Source organism: Panthera leo, chromosome F2 (assembly GCF_018350215.1).
Source record: "Panthera leo isolate Ple1 chromosome F2, P.leo_Ple1_pat1.1, whole genome shotgun sequence".
Taxonomy (NCBI): domain Eukaryota; kingdom Metazoa; phylum Chordata; class Mammalia; order Carnivora; family Felidae; genus Panthera; species Panthera leo.
The window spans coordinates 23,547,814-23,567,035 of record NC_056695.1 but is presented as its reverse complement, the minus strand read 5'-3'; the positions used below and the strand labels follow the sequence as shown (position 1 = coordinate 23,567,035).

General features: G+C 39.9%; 1 long non-coding RNA gene across 1 annotated transcript; it reads left to right on the top strand.

Annotated features, from left to right (window-relative positions):
* The first annotated feature begins 3,821 nt into the window (after positions 1 to 3,821).
* LOC122210875 lies at positions 3,822 to 18,671 on the top strand. The gene is made up of 3 exons (XR_006198336.1): positions 3,822 to 4,922; positions 9,399 to 9,537; positions 16,775 to 18,671. It is a non-coding gene; the product is annotated as an uncharacterized LOC122210875 (long non-coding RNA).
* The last annotated feature ends 551 nt before the right edge of the window (positions 18,672 to 19,222 follow it).

The following is a 19,222-nucleotide window of genomic DNA, read 5'->3' as shown; positions in this document are numbered from 1 at the left end:
ATTTATCATCATTAAGTCCTTTTGAGCCTCTCTTTAAAAATGATCTCAAATCCCTCCTTTCTCCTAGTGTCCTTGTCATTCTGTCCCTTCACTGCCTGCATCCTGTGTTCCCAGGCTGCTCTTCAGCCATCCACACACTTTGTTCCTTAAATAGTAGCAAAAGAAGACTACCTATACTTTGCTAATGTTCTTCCATGTTCCTAGAGTGTTTTTCATCTGCTTTTCTACCTAAAAAGTCCAGTTCAAATGTAGTTCTAAGGTTATATTTGTCCTTTCCTTCCCTTCCCACCCCCTACCAGTCTTCTGTCCTGGATTCTTTAATAGTAGGGGCAATGTCTCAAATGCCCCCAGCATGTAGCACACAGTACACAACATATACAAGCTTTTAATAAATGTTTGTTAAATTAACTTGATTGTACTTGTATTTTTATACTAACTTTTCTAAAGAAACTTATGCAAGTGCTAGCAGTTTTGAAACCTACCTCTAAACCACCATCTGTGTGAAGTGTCACAGCAGAACAACTTACCCTTCCTATCCCAGAAAGTTTGAAAAAAATTGCTTTGAAGTAAACCATTAACGATTCTTCATTGGTTTTACTTTCATTTATTTAAAAAAAATATTTTTCTTGTATCTTTGCCCTGTGTCTGAGGTAAATTGCTTACCTTGAATATATATTTACAGATTAAGAATGTAATTGTTTTAGGGCACCTAGGTGGCTCAGTCAGTTAAGTGTCCAACTTTTGTCTTAGGTCATGATCTCACAGTTCATGAGTTTGAGCCTCACATCGGGCTCTCTACTGTCGGTGCAGAGCCTGCTTCTGATCCTCTGTCCCCCCCCCCCCAGCCCCTCCCCCACATGCACAAATGCTCGTGCGCTGTCTCAAAAATAAGACAGTTAAATTTTATTTAAAAAGAATATATAATTGTTTTAAGCTAAATATATCTGAAGAGACCTGAGCTCATAAAGGTAAACCTAATACTCATTAAGGTTAAAAACAGACATTAAGCAAGTACTTAGAACCTCGAATGCTGAGGATGGCAGATAAGACAAAGCATATATCTTCAAAGGGTCTATATTCTGAGCGGGATAAGAAAGAAAAATAGTAACATCAAAAGTAATGAGCCCTAAAAGGTGCAGATAAATAGCTATTTCTGATAATCATGGAAGTGAATTGACTGCAAAAAGAAGCGTAATTGTTTGAAAGTTAAAAATGTAGATGGGTTCTAGGGAAGTACAAAAGCCCTAGGACAGGGTTTGTATGAGGGCCAGCCTGGAGGAGCATGTGCCTGCTTCAGAGTACGTTGTTGGGGAGGGGCAGCAGCCAAGGGCCAAAGGATGGTAGAGCCTTGTGGGTGAGGGTAAGGTTGAAATTGGTCTTTCGGTTTCCACTAATCAAAGAGCTGAGCCTAGCACTCAGTTCCTTTTGTCCTAGGGCGCTTATTGAGAAGAGATTATAAAGCTGAGTCATTGTGTGGGCAATATCACAGGAAATGTTGCTCAGAAAACACAGCGAGGGGTCTGAGCTACTATACCTACATCCCACCCACCAAAACTAAAGCCAGCGACTAGCAGAGCTCCATCCCCAGAGTGAAGGTCACCTGAGGAAACAACCCTGATTCAGACTTGCATCTTGGATTGGTTCAGGGAATGTCAAGCTTTGAACTTGGATTGAGCTGTGGTCTCTAGCAGTGTCCTCAGGAGGTGGCCAGGAGGAAATGAAAGTTCTGTGGAAGAAGCTATTCTCTTCCCAGGTCTCAGATGATCCATACAAGTGATTTATTTCAATACAGTGACCAATACACAAAGGTTATCCCTTCTACGAAGCAAGGCACTGTGAAATGACAGACCTAGAAAGCACTGGAGGTGTGGGGTGGGGAGCGACAGGATCTGGTACAGTTTACTGCTCTGCATCCCACATTTTGTTGGGAGCTTCTGAAGAACAAGAACTGTCTTGTTCATCTTTACACTCATTCAGATATCAAGTGCTTTCTGTATCCCAAGGAGCTTATGATCTGGCAGAGAAGACAAATGGGTAATTAAAATAGTGTGACAGTTGTGATAGGCTAATCACAGTGCTGAGTGAGCATCAAGGTGAGAACAAAGCTGTCTAAGGGAGTCTAAGGAAAGAATTCCAGGGGAAGTGGTGAGTATTGGCCAGGCAAAGGTGGGAAAGTGAAGATGAGGGCATCTGAGATAAAGCACAGAGCAAGTGCAAAAGCCCAGGATGAGAGAACAGTGTTCAGAGCATTGAATGTGGATGAGGAAGTGGTAAAAATAAATTGAGATAAAATTAGAGCTAGCATGCAAAAGACCAAATTAATAGAGTTTTGGTTTTATCTCCTGGGTGACAGGGACTGATGGATTCAGATTTGCACTTAAGAAAAATACCTTGGCTTATAGTCTGGAGAGTGATCTGGAAGGGTCACGAGGGGAAAAACAAGAGACCTTATCAGTACCAAATGATGATGACAACTTGGACTTATTATAAAGTATTGGCATAAAGACAGACATAACAATGGAACGGCAGGGAAAGTACAGAGATTAGTTTTGTTTAAAGATGCCAAGGTACTTGTAGGGGAAAAGAATAATGTATCCAACAAATGGTACTAGAACATTTGGAAAGCTATTTGTAAAAAAACAAAAATAAAAATCTTCTATACAAAAATTAGCCCAAAATGAATCATACACTTCACGAGTAAAACTATAAAATTTCAAGAAAACAGAAGCTCTAAGATCTTGGATGTGGCAAAGATTTCTTAGCTATGAAACAAATTACTAAAAACAATTGATAAATTGGGCTCAACAAAATTTAGGATTTAGGCTTTTAAAAAGACATTGTAAAGACTGCACAATATATGTGCAAAGTATATAACCCAATAAAGCACTTGAATTTAGATTTTTTTTTTAAATCTTAGGGTTTAATAACCAGAAGCAAAATAACTCAATTTAAAAATGGGCAAGTTTTATGATTTTTTTTTTTTTTACCTGAACTATTCTTGACTGAAGAAAATACAGAGACGGCAAATAAGTAACTGAAAAACTGCTGAGTATCAATCATTAGGGGGAATAACAGGTGAAAACCACAAGATACCACCGCACCATCACTGCACTGTCCGTACCAAGTTTTGGCAAGGACATGGAGTAATGGGAACTTTCCGACACTACTGATGGCGATGTAGAATGTGTAAGTACTTTGGAAAACTGTTTGAGAGCTTCTTTAAAAAGTTAAACACGTACCTATACTATACAAGTCAGCCATTTCGCTCGTAGGTATTTACCCAAGAGAAAAAGACTATGTCTACACAAAAACTGTGTATAAAGGTTTGTATCAAGTTTGTAAAATACCCAAACTGGAAACATCCTAAATGTCCCTTAGTAGGTGATTGGATGGCCAATGTGAGATATCCATACATTGGACTGCTACTCAGCAGTAAAACAGGAATGAACTATTAATATATGCAACAACATTGATAAATGTCTATTATGCTGAGTGAAAGTACCCATGCAAAAAGTACCCTGTATGGTTTTATCTATATAAAATCCAAATTCATAGTGACAAAAGTCAGAAGTATTTGCCTGAAGATATGGGGTGGTGGGAACAAACTTTTGGAGGTGATGGATACTTGATTATCTTGTTTTCCCAGATTTATATGTATATGAAAACTCATTAAATTCCACAATTTAGGGGCACCTTGGTGGCTCAGTTGGTTGAGCCTCCAACTCTTGATTTTGGTTCAGGTCATGATCCCAGGGTTGTAGGATTGAGCCCCGTGTCAGGCTCTGCACTGAGCGTGAAGCTTGCTTAAGATTCTCTCTTTCTCCCTTTTGCCCCTCTCCCCTGCTCATCCACGCTCTCCCTAAAATAAAATTTAAAAAAATTTAATTCCACACTTTATATATTAATACTTTACTGAATGTTCTACCTCAAACAGAATTAGGAGGTTTTAAGCAATAAAGGCAAAGGATGATAAAGGCCTGAAGTGGAGTATAAGAAAGTGGGCAATTCAACCATAATCAACTTGCCCAAAATTATAGGTCAAAAGTGATGGAGCTGGAATTTAATCCTGAGTCTGACTGACTTCAAAATCCATGCTCTAAGTCAGTATGCCTATACTTAACATGAACCCCCATACTTTTGGCTTAGACAATTGAACAGAGAGGCTGATGACTTTCACCAATACACAAGGAGGGGAGCAGGTTTGGGGGAGAGGATATGTTTGTGCTTCCTTGTAGCAGCAAATACAGTAACTTACCTAGTGAATTAGTGAGTGGAGATGTGAGTTGAAGTTTTTAGGTGGCAACGTTAATGAAAGAGTGATGTAATCTCACTTAGTTCATGAGCTTATTTGCCTATTGACCAACAGCTGAAAAATTTAATATTTTCTAGTCTAATAACCTACCCAATGAATTAGTTACTTCTCAGCATCTTTGAAGTGAATCACCCCTGACACCTTCACTGACAGGAATTAACTCAGAAAATTACTGCACGTTTCAGCAAATCTTATCATTAGAAAGTTATTTCTTTCAAACTGAAGTCTGCTTATACGATTTATTCTAGATTGAAGTGTGTCTCCCTAAAAAATATATGTTGAAGTCCTAACTCCCAGTAGCTCAGAATGTGACGGTATCTGGAAATGGAGTTGTCAAAGCTGTAATTAGTTAAAGTGAAGTCATACTGGATGGAGTAGGGTGGACCTTAATTCAATATGAGTGGTGTCCTACAAATTGGAGAAGACACTGAGACACAGGCACTTGGGAGAACACCACGTATCCATGCTGTGATACATCTACAAGCCAAGGAACACCAAGGATTGCCGGGAACCACCAGGAACTGGAGGAGGCAAGGACGGATTCTTCCCCAGAGCCTTTGGAGAGTATGATCCTGCTGATACCTGATGTTGGACTTCTCACTCCAGAACTGTGAGAGAATAAATGTCTGTTGTTTTAAACCATCCAGTTTATGGTCGTTTGCTACGACGGCTCTAGGAAACTAATCACACACTCTCCCATCTTTTTTTCCCCTAGTTCTGCCTTGTGGAGACACATGGAATAAGTCCTTGTCCCTTCTCCAGATATTTCCAGATGTTTAGAACACATCTTTTTTTTTTCCAGGAGAATATCTCCCTCGCTGGTTTTTTACCCGATACATTTTTAAATCCTTTCATTATTCTTTTGTAGCACCAAGATTTTCACAGATGCTTTAGAGTGTGATAGCCAGAACTGATCTTACTACTTCAAACAGTTTGACCTACAAAAAAGAATGGAATTTGCTCTCTGGTTCAGGTCAGGGATCTTCAAGCTGTTTCTCAGAGCTTTAGGAGTTCCTTGGAGGTACGCCAGAGGCACACTTGACTGTATTTCATGTAAATGAAATACACTTTTCTGACAGGGTTGTTTTTGCTTGTTTGTTTGTTTGTTTGTGGGGAGAGGGGGTCCCATGTAAAGTATTACTTTTCCCATGAGTAAAAGTATTACTTATTCCCATGAGATTTTACTTTGTCTAGTTCTGCCATGCTATTTAGCCTTGTGCTTTTTTGGTTTTTTATTCCATTGTGTACCCTATTCTCTCTCCCTCTTTTTCAGTACCACCTCAAAGCATTTCTACACCTTTTCAGAATTTAACAAAGCCAATAAGGACATGAGCCTACAGCATGTTATCTGCAGCTCAGTGTGTTATTTAAACTATTTAACTACAATCTGCTATTTTTTCTACCAAGTGTCAAACTATTATCTCTCAGGCCATATTTCTATATAGTTTAGCAAAGAAAGATGCTGGTTATTCTGGTGAAACTCATTCTTGGTGAATTTATGTTGATTCCAAATGGTCGTTCGTTTGGTTTCTATTTTGAATAACTGAATTCTACATATTGTTTTGTGATTTCTGATCTGTTGAAATGAACACATTCCAGTCTGTCTGTCTGTCTGTCCATCTGCCTCTTTCTGTCTCCAGTGACCACAAGGTGAGCGTGGCTGCTGTGGGAGTGTAGGATCTCCCTTCATGAAATTACTTGCTGGTCAGCTGCAAGCAGTGCAGTTAGCTGGTTGGTTTCTCCAAGGGTAGCCCTTCAGCGTCTGCCTCAGATAGAGCCCAAATCACACTTTTCCCAAGCAGCCCCCAGCCAATAACATGGCCTGGCCATTGCTGCCCAGTGTGGGACTTCTCCAATAGATAATCCTTGGTCTAGAGCTTCCCATTAGATCAGCGAGATCTTGGCAGATTTGCATCTCAGTCTGACGCTCCACCTACCCACATCTGCTTCCTCCCCCCTTTCCCTTCACAGGTTTCAGATCTACACCATGGTTTGGTTTTCATAGCCTGATCTTTTTTTTTTTTTTTTTTAAGTAAACTACCCCCCAACATGGGGCTCGAAATCATGACCCCAAGATCGAGTTGCATGCTCTACTAACTGAGCCAGCCAGATGCCCACCCTGATCCTTTTTTATCTTTCACAAACATTACACATACTCTTTACCACAAGAAACCCCAATGCCCTCCAAACTCTAGTGCTGATTCTGGGCCACCAGAATCAACAGAGTTGGCACTGAGTGTGGTCAAGAAGAAGGTTGATGAGATGGAGTTTTGAGGCCTAGTCACACTCGTTGTCTCCCTGACAATGAGGACCCCATCCCAGGTGGCATTTGGGACATAGATAGGCCCTGCCACAGGTATTATGTGGCCCAGTTGCTAAAATTTACACAAGTGATGATTTGGAAGAATGCTCCATTGGAGGGGACCGCCTTGGACAGTAAGTACAATGGTTCAAGCATTTGGAAAATATGGGGGAACAATGAATACAAGGACAATGAAATTGGGTGATTGTTAATAAATTGTATTATCCTCTGTCTTAGTCTGCTTGGGCCACAGTAACAAAATCTCATACATGAGTGGCTAAAACAACGGAAAGGTATTCTCACAGCACTCAGAGAATGCAAGCAGGAACTGGCTCTTACAAGGGCACTAATCCTTTCATGCGGGCCCTACTGTCATAATCTCATCTAAACCTAATCATCTCTCAAAGGCTCCGTCTCCAAATACCATCACATTAGGGGTTAGGACTTCCACATATGAATTGGGAGGGGACAAGATGAACAATTGAATCCATAGCATCACCTAGAGAGGGATGATGCAAAGTTGAGGGCAGATGACAATTGAAAACTACTTCTGAACACAAGAGGGCCTCTTTGGGAACTGCCAAAGAAGGTCTTACCTCCTGCAGTGGGAGAGCAGGAAAAGCTCAAGACCAGAGTCAGCATTTAAAAGATCCTTGAGGAGGGCGCCTGGGTGCCTCGGTCAGTTAAGCCTCTGACTTCGGCTCAGGTCATGATCTCACGGTGTGTGGGTTTGAGCCCCGTGTCAGGCAAGCCTGGAGCCTGCTTCAGATTCTGTGTTTCCTTCTCCCTCTGCCCCTCCCCCCCTCAAAAATAAACATAAAAACATTTTTAAAAAAATAAAAATAAAATTTAAAAGAGGCTTGAGGGGCGCGTGGCCAGCTCAGTAAGTGGAACATGTGACTCTTGATCTCGGGGTTGTGAGTTCAAGCCCCATGTTGGGTGTAGAGATTGCTTAAAATAAAATCTTTGAAAAAAAATAAAAATGAAAGAGCTTTGAGCTTCAAAAATATTTGGATGCTCAGCTGGGCCGGTCTGTTATGGGAAGGTCAGGGTCCCAATTGGGCAACCGGAGACCCTGACACATGAGATAGAGACATCTGGGTGTGGGACTCCAGAGACTGTGGGTCCCTGACTCCTCTGTAATGTTAGAGCCCATAGAGAGACCCACCCTCCATATTAAGAGCTAGAATACCCTCCAGTGAGAGGACCCATCAGGGATCCTTCTTAGACTCTGCCCCCACCTCTTCTAGCTGCCCCATGCATAAGCAGGTTTAAGAAACAATAAAGTCGGGATGAATGGGTGGCTCAGTCAGTTAAGCATCCGACTTTGGCTCATAGTTCATGGTTCAAGCCCGCATTAGACTCTCTGCTGTCAGCACAGAGCCTGCTTTGGATTCTTTGTCCCCCTCTCCGCCTGCCCCTGCCCAGCTTGTTCTCTGTCTCTCTTAAAATAAATACATAAACTTAAAAAGAAAAAAAAGAAATAATAAAATCTACCTGGAACATGTGGAGTCTCATAATGGAGGAAAAGAACTATCCCTTTAAAAAAAAAAAAAATTTCCCCCCAGTATTATTGAGATACAATTGGCATATAACATAAATTTAAGGTGTACAGGGGCACCTGGGTGGCTCAGTCGGTTAAGCGTCCGACTTCGGCTCAGGTCATGATCTCACACTCCGTGAGTTCAAGCCCCGCGTCGGGCTCTGTGCTGACGGCTCAGAGCCTGGAGCCTGTTTCGGATTCTGTGTCTCCCTCTCTCTCTGACCCTCCCCCATTCATGCTCTGTGTCTCTCTGTCTCAAAAATAAATAAACATTAAAAAAAAATTAAAAAAAATAATTTAAGGTGTACAATGTAGGGGCACCTGGGTGGCTCAGTCAATTAAGTGTCCGACTCTTGATGTCAGCTCAGGTCTTGATCTCAGTGTCATGAGTTCAAGCCCTGCATTGGGCTCCACACTGGGCATGAAGCCTACTTAAAAGAATTTTTTTTTTTTTTTTTAAAATTGTGTGAAATATAGACACAAAAAAAACCCACAAAAACTTTAAAATTTTAAAACACAAATCATTACAATGTAATGACTTTTTATTTAGAAATTCTTTTTAATGTTTATTTTTGAGAGAGAGACAGACTGTGCGTGGGGGAGGGGCAGAGAGAAAGACACACACACACAGAATCCGAAGCAGGCTCTCAGCTATCAGCACAGAGCCTGACGCAGGGCTCAAACTCCCGAACCGTGAGATCATGACCTGAGCTGAAGTCGGACGTTCAACCGACTGAAGCACCCAGGCACCCAGGTACCCAGTGTATAATGATTTGATACATATTGTGAAATGATTAGCACAATAGGGTTATTAACATTTCCATCACCTCATATAACGACCATTTCTTTTTTGTGGTGAGAATATTTAAGATCTAACTCTTAGCAACTTTCAAGTATATAACACAATATTATTAACTGTAATCATTAGATCCCAATGTACATCAAATCCCAGAACATATTCATCTTATAACTGGAAGTTCGTACCCTTTGACTAACATCTCCCCATTTCTCCCACCTCCAGCCGCTGGTAACTTTCTGTTTCTATGAGTTTGGCCTTTTTAGATTCCACATATTAGTGATACCATGGAGTATTTCTCTCTTTCTCTCTGACTTACTTCACTTAGCATCATGTCCTCAAGGGCCATGCCAGTTGACACAAGTGGCAAGATCTCCTTCTTTGCTGTGGCTGAAAAAGATTCCATTTTACATACATCACAACTTCTTTATCCCTTTGTCTATAGATAATGGACGCTTAGGTTTTTTCCATATCTCGTGATTGTGAATAATGCTGCGTGGAACACGGGAATGCAGATACTCCTTGAGATCCTGATTTCATTTCCTTTGGATACATACCCAGAAGTGGGATTGCTGGATCATATGGTAATTCTATTTTTTAATTCTTTAAGGAACCACTGTTCTGTTTTCCATGATGGCTGTACCAATTTACATTCCCACTAACAGTGCACAAGAGTTCCCTTTTCTCCACATCCTCGCCAACACTTGTTATCTCTTGTCTTTTCAATAATAGCCATTCTAACAGTGCAAGATGATTTCTCATGTTTTTGTTTTGTGTTTCCCTGAAGGTTAGTGATGTTAAGCATCTTTTCATGTACCTGTTGTCCATTTGTATGTCTTCTTTAGAAAAATCTGTATCTAGTTCCTCATTCTTAAGTATTTTATTGCTTTTTATATTATGAATAGAGTTGCTTTATTTCTTTTTCAGATATTTGTTATTAGTATATGGAAATGCAGCTGATTTCTTGATTTTGGATCCTGTACCTTTACTGAATTTGTTGATTAGTTAAGTTTTTTGGTGGAGTCTTTAGAATTTTCTATGTATAAGATCGTATTACCTGCAAAGATAATTTTACCATTTCCTTTTCAATTTGAATGCCCTTTATTTCTTTTTCTTACCTGATTGCTCTGGCTAGGACTTCCTGTGCTGTGTTGAATAGGAGTGGTGAGTAGGCATACTTGTCTTGTTCCTGGTCTTAGAGGAAAAGTTTTCCACCTTTCACCACTGAATATGACATTAATTGTGACATATTGACATAATATGTGGTTCTTACTATGTTGATGTACATTCCTTCTACTCCAATTTATGATAGTTTTTGTAATGAAAAGATATATTTTATCAAATGCTTTCTCTCTATTTTGATCTTTCATTCTATTAATGTGGTGTACTACATTTATCAATTTGCATATGTTGAACTGTCTTTGCATCCAAAGGGTGAATCCTATTTGATCATGGTGTGTGATCCTTTTCATGTGCTGTTGAATCTGGTTTGTTAATATGTTGTTGAGAATTTTTACATCTATGTTCATCAGTGATATTGGCCTGAAGTTTTATTTCTTGTAGTGTCCTTACCTGGTTTTGGTATCTAGATAATGCTTGCCCATAGATTTTTTGGGAAGAGTTTAAGAAGCATTGGCATTAATTCTTCTTTAAATGTTCAATAGGCTTCACCAGAGAAACTATCTGGTCCTGGGCTTTTCATTATTGGGAAATTTTTGGTTACTGATTCAGTGTCCTTACTCATTATTAGTATGTTTGGATTTTCTATTTCTTCATGGGTTAGTCTTGATAGGTTGTATGTTTCTAGGAATGTATCCATTTCTTTAATTTATCCTATTTGTCGGCCTACAGTTGTTAATAGCAGTCTCTTATGGTCCTTTATATTTCTGTTTCATCAGTTATAATGTCTCTTCTTCCATGTCTGGTTTTATTTTAAGTCTTCTCTCTTTTTTCTTAGTCTAGCTTAAAGGTTTTTCTTTTCTTTTTTCTTTCCTTTCCTTTCCTTTCCTTTTCTTTTCTTTTCTTTTCAAAACATCAGCTCTTACTTTCACTGATTTTTTTCCTATTATTTTTCTGGTCTCTATCTTGTTAATTTCTGCTCAAGTCTTCATGATTTCCTCCCTTTTGCTAACTTTGTGGTTAGTTTGTACCTCTTTTTCTAGTTCTTTGAGGTGTAACTTGGATGTTTTATTTGAGATCTTTTTTCTGAACATACATGTTTATCACTATAAAGTTCCCTTTTAAAACTACTTTTGCTGTATTATATAAGGTTTGGTACATTGTGTTTCTTTCCATTTTCATTGTTTCAAAATATTTATTTCTTTTTGACTTCTTTTTTGATCCATCAGATTATTCAGGAGTATGTTGCATAATTTCCACATTTTTGTGAATTTTCCAGTTTTCCTCCTGTTATTGATTTCTAGTCTTATACTATTATGATCAGAAAATATACTTTGCATTATTTCATTCTCAAATTTGTTAAGACTTATTTTATGATCTGTCATAGGATCTATTCTGGAGAATGTTCCTTATGTGCTTGGCAAGAATATATATTCTGCTATTGGGTGGAATGTTCTGTACAATAGACTGTTAGGGGGCATTGGGGTGGCACAGTTGGTTGAGCATTCAACTCTTAATTTTGGCTCAAGTCATGATCTCACAGTTCATGAGTTCGAGCCCCACATCCAGCTCTGCACTGAGAGTTTGGAACCTACTTGGAATTCTCTCTCCCTCTCTCTGCCCCTACCCCACTCTCTCTCACTCTCAAAATAAATAAACTTAAAAAAAATAGACTTTTAGGTCTATTTGATTTAATGCTTTTTTTTTTCTTTAAGTTAACTCTTTGCCCAATTTGAGGCTTGAACTCATGACCCCAAGATCAAGAATTGCTTTACCGACTGAGCCAGTCAGGCTCACCCTCCATTTGATTTAAAGTATGATTCAAATCTGTTTCTGTGTTGATTTTCTGTCTGGATGATCCCATTGTTGGAAGTGTGGGATATTGAGGTCCCATACCATTATCATATTGCCATGTATTTCTCCCTTCAGATCTGTTATTATTTGTTTCGTAAATTTAGGTGCTATGATGTTGGGTGCATATATATTTACAATTATATCCTTTTGATAAATTCACCTCTTTATCATTATGTAATGGCCCTCTTTGTCTCTTGTTACAGTTTTTGATGTAAAGTCTATTTTGTCTGATAAAAGTGTAGCAGCTACTCTGATCACTTCTGGTTTCCATTGGCATGGAATATCTTTTTCTCTCTCTTTGAGCCTCTGTGTGTCTGTAAAGCTGAAGTGAACCTTTTTTTAAAAATATTTATTGATTTATTTTGAGAGAGAGAGTGAGCAAGCAGGGGAGGTGCAGAGAGAGGGAGAGAGAGAATCCCAAGCAAGCTCAGCACTGTCAGTGCAGAGCCTGAGGTGGGGTTTGAACCAAAAACCATGAGATCATAACCTGAGCCAAAACCAAAAGTCAGATGCTTAACCGACTGAGCTACCCACCCAAGCACCCCTTTTTTGTACTTGACCTTTTGTAGTTGAGTCTTTTTTTTTAATGTATTTAAATACACTCTATCTTTTGATTGGAAAATTTAATCCATTTACATTCATAATAATTATTGATATGTAAAGACTTACTAATGCAATCTTATTGTTTTCTAGCTGTTTTGTAGTTTCCTTATTTCTTTCTCCCTCTCTTGATGCCTTTGTGAATTGATGATTTTCCATAGTGGTATGCTTTGATTCCATTCTCTTTATCTTTTGTGAATCTACCGTAGGTTTTTGCTTTGTGGTTACCATGAACTTATGTAAAATACCTTATAGATACTATAGTCTGTTTTAGGCTGGTGACAATTTAACTTCAATCATGTAAAAGTACTCCACGCTTTTACTTTCCCCCTTTTGTTTTTGGTGTCAGAATTTATCTTCTTGTATTGTGTATTTATTAACAAATTATTGTACCTATAGGTATTTTTAATACTCTTGTCCTTTAACCTCTATCCTAGAGATAAGTGGTTAACACACCATCATATTACAGTATTAGGTATTCTGCATTTGACTATATACTTACCTTTACCAGTATGTTGTATATTTTCATATGTCTTCATATTACTAATTAGTATCTTTTTATTTCAGCTTGAAGAACTCCTTTCAGCAGTTTTTGTAAAGCAGGTCTCGTGGTGGTGAACTCTCAGCTTTTCTTTGTCTGGGAAGGTCCTTTATCTCTCCTTCATTTCTGAAAGACCACTTTGCCAGCTAAACTATTCCCTGTTGATAGTTTTTTTTTTCTTTCTTTCAGCACTTTGAATATATTATCCCACTCTCTCCTGCCTGTTAAGTTTCCTGCTGAGAAATCTGATTATAGCCTTATGGTGGTTCTCTTGTAAATTAGAAGCTTCTTTCCTCTCACTGCTTTTTAAGATTCTCTCTTCCGTCTTTTATTTTTAACAGTTTTATTATAATGTGTCTTGAAGAAGATCTCTTTAAGTTGAGTTTTTTGCTGACCTATGAGTTTCATGAACTTGGATATACAAATCTCTTCTTAGATTTAGGAAGTTCTCAGTCATTGTTTCTTTAGATTCGCTTCTAACCCTTTTCCCTCTCTTCTCCTTCTGGGATTCCAATAATTCACAAATCATTTCTTTCTATTGTATCCAATAGATCACGTGGGATTTCTTCACTTTTTTCATTCTTTCCTTTTTTCTCAAGACTATGTAATTTCAACGTTCCTATCTCCTAACTCACAGATTATTTCTTCTACTTGATCCACTGCATTTTTTTTTTCATTTCATTTGTTGTATTTTTCAGCTCCAGAGTTTCTATTTGGTTCTTTTTAATGATTTCTGTTTTTGTAAAAGTTCTCATTTTGTTCATGTATAGTTTTCCTGATTTTGTGCAATTGTTTTTCTATATTTTCTTGTAGCTCATTGAGCTTCTTTATTTATTTATTTTCTTAAATGTTTATTTATTTTTGAGAGAGCCAGAGAGCACAAATGGAGAAGGGGTAGAGAGAGAGGAGGACAGAGGAACCAAAGTGGGCTCTGTATTGACAGCACAGAGCCTGATGTGGGACTTGAACCCAGGAACAGTGAGATCATGACCTGAGCCAAATCGGACCTGAGCTGAAGTCAGACCTGAACTGAAATCGGATGCATAAAGAAGACACAAGTGCCCCTGAGCTTCTTTAAAACAACTGTTGTAGGGGTGCCTGGGTGGCTCAGTGGGTTAAGCATCCAACTCTTGATATTGGCTCAGGTCATGGTCTCAGGGTTCGAGAACTCCTCTGCGCTGACAGTGCAGAGCCTGCTTGGGATTCTCTCTCTCCCTCTCCCTCTCAAAATAAACATATAAATAAATAAATAAATAAATAAATAAATAAATAAATAAATAAATAAATAAAACAACTATCTTATTTTCTTTTAAATATTTTATTTTGAGAGAGAGAATCCCAACCAGGCCCTTCACTGTCAGCACAGAGCCTGACATGGGGCTGGATCTCATGAACTGCAAGATCATGACCTGAGCCAAAATGAAGAGTTGGACACTCAACCAAATGAGCCACTCAGGTGCCCCTAAAATAACTATTTTAAGTCCTTAAGTCAGGTAAGTTGCAGATCTCCAATTCTTGGGGACCAGTAACTAGAAGATTCTTGTGATCCTTTGGTGGTGACTTGTTTCCTTGGTTTTTTATTCTCCTTTAAGTTTTGCATTGTCATCTTTGCATTTGAAGTGACAGTCATTTCCTGTAATCTTTACTTTCTTTGGGAGAGAAATACCTTCCATCAGCCCTGCTAGGAATTCTAAGGCTTTGTCAGATCTTTTATAGATACATCTGCTCCGTGCTTCTGGATCTGACTTGTGGCAGAATTCTTAAGCTTCTATGCCCTCTCTCAATCCTTAAGCTTTTATGCCCTCTCTCAATCCTGCAACACACCATGCTGACAGTGCTGACAGCATTTCTTTTGTTTGCCCTAAGTTGGAGCTCAAGCTCTAGTTTGTGGTGTCTCCCTGGCCAACAGATTCAGGCCAGCTTTCTGTGTGTGCTCACTAGCCATCTTACAAAGTTTTCTCTTACCACCATTGGAAGTGTGCATGGAGACCCAGCTACAGCACGGAGGAGATCACGGGTGAGGTATGTGGAGTGTGGGGGGTGTCCATCGTCCAGTTGAGGGGAATCCACTTGTGAAGTGTTCCCAGCTGTTTATGGGCAGGCTTCTTGATGGAGTCTGCTTTGCAATTAGTAGGATCCACTTGCCTTTAATGCCCTCCTTTGAATTACTATAGTATATGGTAGAGTAAGAGAATAAAAGACTTAAGGAAGTGAGCATGCTGGGGCGCCTGGGTGGCTCAATCAGTTAGGCATCGACTCTTGATTTCAGCTTAGGTTATGATCTCGTGGTTTGTGAGTTTGAGCCCTGTGTAGGGCTCTGTGCTGGCAGCCTAGAGCCTGCTGGGATTCTGTCTTCCTCTCTCTCTGCCCCTCCTCTGCTTACTCTCTCTCTCTCTCAAAATAAATAAAAATAAAAAAGAAGTGAGCATAAAAGAAATAAAAGTAAAAAAGAAGTGGAGTGGATGTTATGTGAGATCAGAAGACTCCCAAGAGCATTATATTCCATGAGAGGTCCTGGAGGACAAATGATCACAAGGCCATCATCTTAAGGTGCAGGTGAAGGGGGCAGTAGAATCATTAGGAAGTTCAGTGGTGTCTCCTCTGCAGGCCAGGGCAAGCCCTTGGAGAGACTATGCCAAAACTTGGATTGTTGCTGGCAACCGGGATGAAGGAGGCCCAAAGCAACATAAAGCAGGTGGTGATACATAACTGCCAGAAGCCAGAATTTTAATAACTCTAGATCAGATTTGCAGCCAAGGGGGCTTGCATTGCAGAGAGTTCTGGACAGGGTTGGAACAGAGTCCCAAAGGGGCAAAACAGAAGCAACCAACAAGGATACTACTCAAGTACATATAATTAAAAGAAAGTGAAATTAGATGTAATGCACAGCATGGTGATTATAGTTAATAACAGTGTATCATATTCTTGAAATTTGCTAATAGTAGATCTCAAGTGTTGTTACCACACACACACATACACATGCACATGCATACGCAAATGGTAAAAGGTGATGGATGTGTTCATCAGTTTGGTCATGTTAATCATTTCATAATGTATATAAATATCAAAACAGCACATTGTGCACTTTAAATATATACAGTTTTTATTTGAAATAAATAAAGGAAGAAATGCAAGAATGGTTGAACAAGAGGCTGTGTAGTCAGCTCAGCAAAATTACAATGATCTTGCCATGTTTCTAGGCAAGAAACAGTATTTAGATCAAGGACTCATTGACTGCAGGCGAAAGAACACTGCAGCACCATGGTTAGAATATACTATAATGATTTCCGTGGTTCTTCCCCAAAGGTACATACTCAGATGATATTATTTACTCCAATGATTATACAGTGAAGAAAGGGGAAATGCAGACATTTCTAGGGCTGTTGAACACAAGGGGCCTAAAATGTCTTCTTGGTTCCCCTATCAGGGAGGGGACAAATGAGGAGCCAGGCAATAAATAGGGTCCTTGGCAACTTCCGGTTCATAGTGGGTCCACTGGGTCTGCACTCTGTGGTTAGTCTTCCATACCTGGATATTTGGCTGGGATTGTCATATTTGACAGTTGAAGTAAACCTTATACCGAGTCTGCCTACCGGGGGCCAAAGCCGTCATGTTAGGTAAAGCCAAGTAGAAGTCTCTGATACTGTCCCCCACCACTTTCCCAAAATTGAGTATATATATTTTAAATTACAATCTTTTATATCTAGCCAAGATGAAGTAACAAGGACCCATTTAAGGAACTAAAAGAACTGAAGTAACTAAAAAGCTACATGAAATATACCAAACAACAGTTTCAAAAACACTGGCTATCAGGAGAGGAAGGACAGTGGTCCCTGGAAGAAGAGAAACACATGTGGTGAGCCCTACAATTGCTGGAGCTTCCTGCCAGGGCGGTGTTTCCAGTCTGCTGTGCCCAGAGGGGGAGCCAAGTGGAGCCCGACCATCTTCCTGAGTTGAGGAGACAAAGCTGGAAATCAATGGAGGCCCAGGGTGGCTGGAGTTCTCAGGTGCAAATACTGGTGAGTAGAGACCATTGCAGAGACAGCATGCCAGGGAGCCCCAGGTGGTGTCCGGCAAGTCTTCAGCATGTGAGGAAACACTCAGGCTGAGGAAAGAACCACCCAAAAGGAGCAACTTGCACAGATCACAAAAAGCTGGGAAGAGCCTGTGTTCCCACCAGCCAGAGTGGAAAGCCTTGTCATTCATGGGGCATAGGATGGAATATTCAGAAGAGTATTGCCTAAGTAGTGAGGAAAGATTAATCCTAGACTAAACACTGCTCCAAAAAGAAGTGCCCACCTCAAAAAGCATAAAGAGTACGTTTCAAGAGGATCAAACTCTTCCCAAGTAACTTAACTGCATTGCAGAACAAAGCTTTAGAATATTTATAGAAATAAATATCATGTTTATATTTGTGTGTGTGTGTGTGTGTGTCCAGCACCCAACAATCCAATGGTGGGAAAATCACTACGTTGGGCCCCTTTTGTCCTGGAAAAACATTATGGGTTAAATTGTGTCCCGTCTAAATTCATATGTTGAAGTTCTGACCAGCAGTGCTTCAGAACATGACCTGATTTAGAGATAGTCTTTACAAAGGTAATCAAGTTAAAATAAGATCAGTACAGTAGGGTCCAGCTCAATATGATTGATGTCCTTTAGAAAGGGGAAATTTGGACCGAGAGACACACAAAGGAGGAAGACAATGTGAAGACATAGGGAAGAAACGCGAACATAAGGATGGTCATCTGTGAGCCAGGGAGAAAGGCCTGGAAGGGGCCCTTTCCTCACTGACCTCGAAGGAACCACCTCTGCAGACACTTTGATTGCAGACTTGTAGTCTCCAGAACTGGGAGACAATTTCTCTTGTTTACCCAATTTGTGACACTTTTTTATGGCAGCCCTAGGACACTGCTACAAAGGACAAGACTTTGTTTTCACCAGAGTAACACTTATTCTGGGTATTGGTTTACCTTTTCTGCCAGCAGAGTCAAGCAGCCAGCAGCACTACATGGTGTCTTATAGAGTCCCTGATCCACAGGCATGGATTCCAAATAATGTGGTATCTGAGCAGGAGACCCACTTCACAGCAAAGGAGGTATGGGAATGGGCCCACGACCATGGAATCAACCGGCCATATCCCAGATGCACCATCCAGAGGTAACTGGCCCCAGAGTGCATCACAGCAGCATACTGGAGGGACAGCTGATGTATCAATTTGGAGGCAATGGTCTGTCTGCAAAGATGGGTGCTGTCTTCCAGGATGTTTCTATATGCACTTCAATCAGAAACTTCTATATGGGGCTCTGTCTCTGATAGGAATAATAAATAGGTCCTGGACTCCGTTTTTTCAGGGAGACATAGCACAAGTCCCATTATACCCCAAGTTATAGCTACTGTCTTAACACTTTGGATTCTTTGTATTCAGGAACAGGCTGGCAAGGAGGCCATCTTGGCTGGAGTAATTGACCCTGATATCCAGACCAGGAATGTCAAATAGACCCAAGGCAGTCTCTTACGGATTTAGACTAAAAGAATACATTCTCGGGGCGCCTGGGTGGCGCAGTCGGTTAAGCGTCCGACTTCAGCCAGGTCACGATCTCGCGGTCCGTGAGTTCGAGCCCCGCGTCAGGCTGGATGGCTCGGAGCCTGGAGCCTGTTTCCGATTCTGTGTCTCCCTCTCTCTCTGCCCCTCCCCTGTTCATGCTCTGTCTCTCTCTGTCCCAAAAATAAATAAAAAACGTTGAAAAAAAAATTAAAAAAAAAAAAAAGAATACATTCTCATTTTTCTTGAGCATATTTTTCCCCAAGAAGTAATATTAAAGTTATTTTTGTATTATTATTAAAGTTCTTTGGTGATAACTCCTAGATAAGAACGTAGTTTCTTTTTCAGAAGAGAATTTTTGGAGAACATTGCCTTCTGCAGTTCATGGGAAGAATTGAGTGTCAATATATACAACTGGACATGAACAAAACAATACAACTGGAAATTTTACTTAAGTCATGGAAATTTGCTTGACTTTGAGCTTGAAGTAAAAAATATGCTTTCTAAATTCTTTACCCCCAGTTTTTTGCATATGGCCGGCTGTTAAGCAAAAAATTCAGTAAATGGGGGTGTCTGGGTTGCTCAGTCAGTTAAGCACCCAACTCTTGATTTC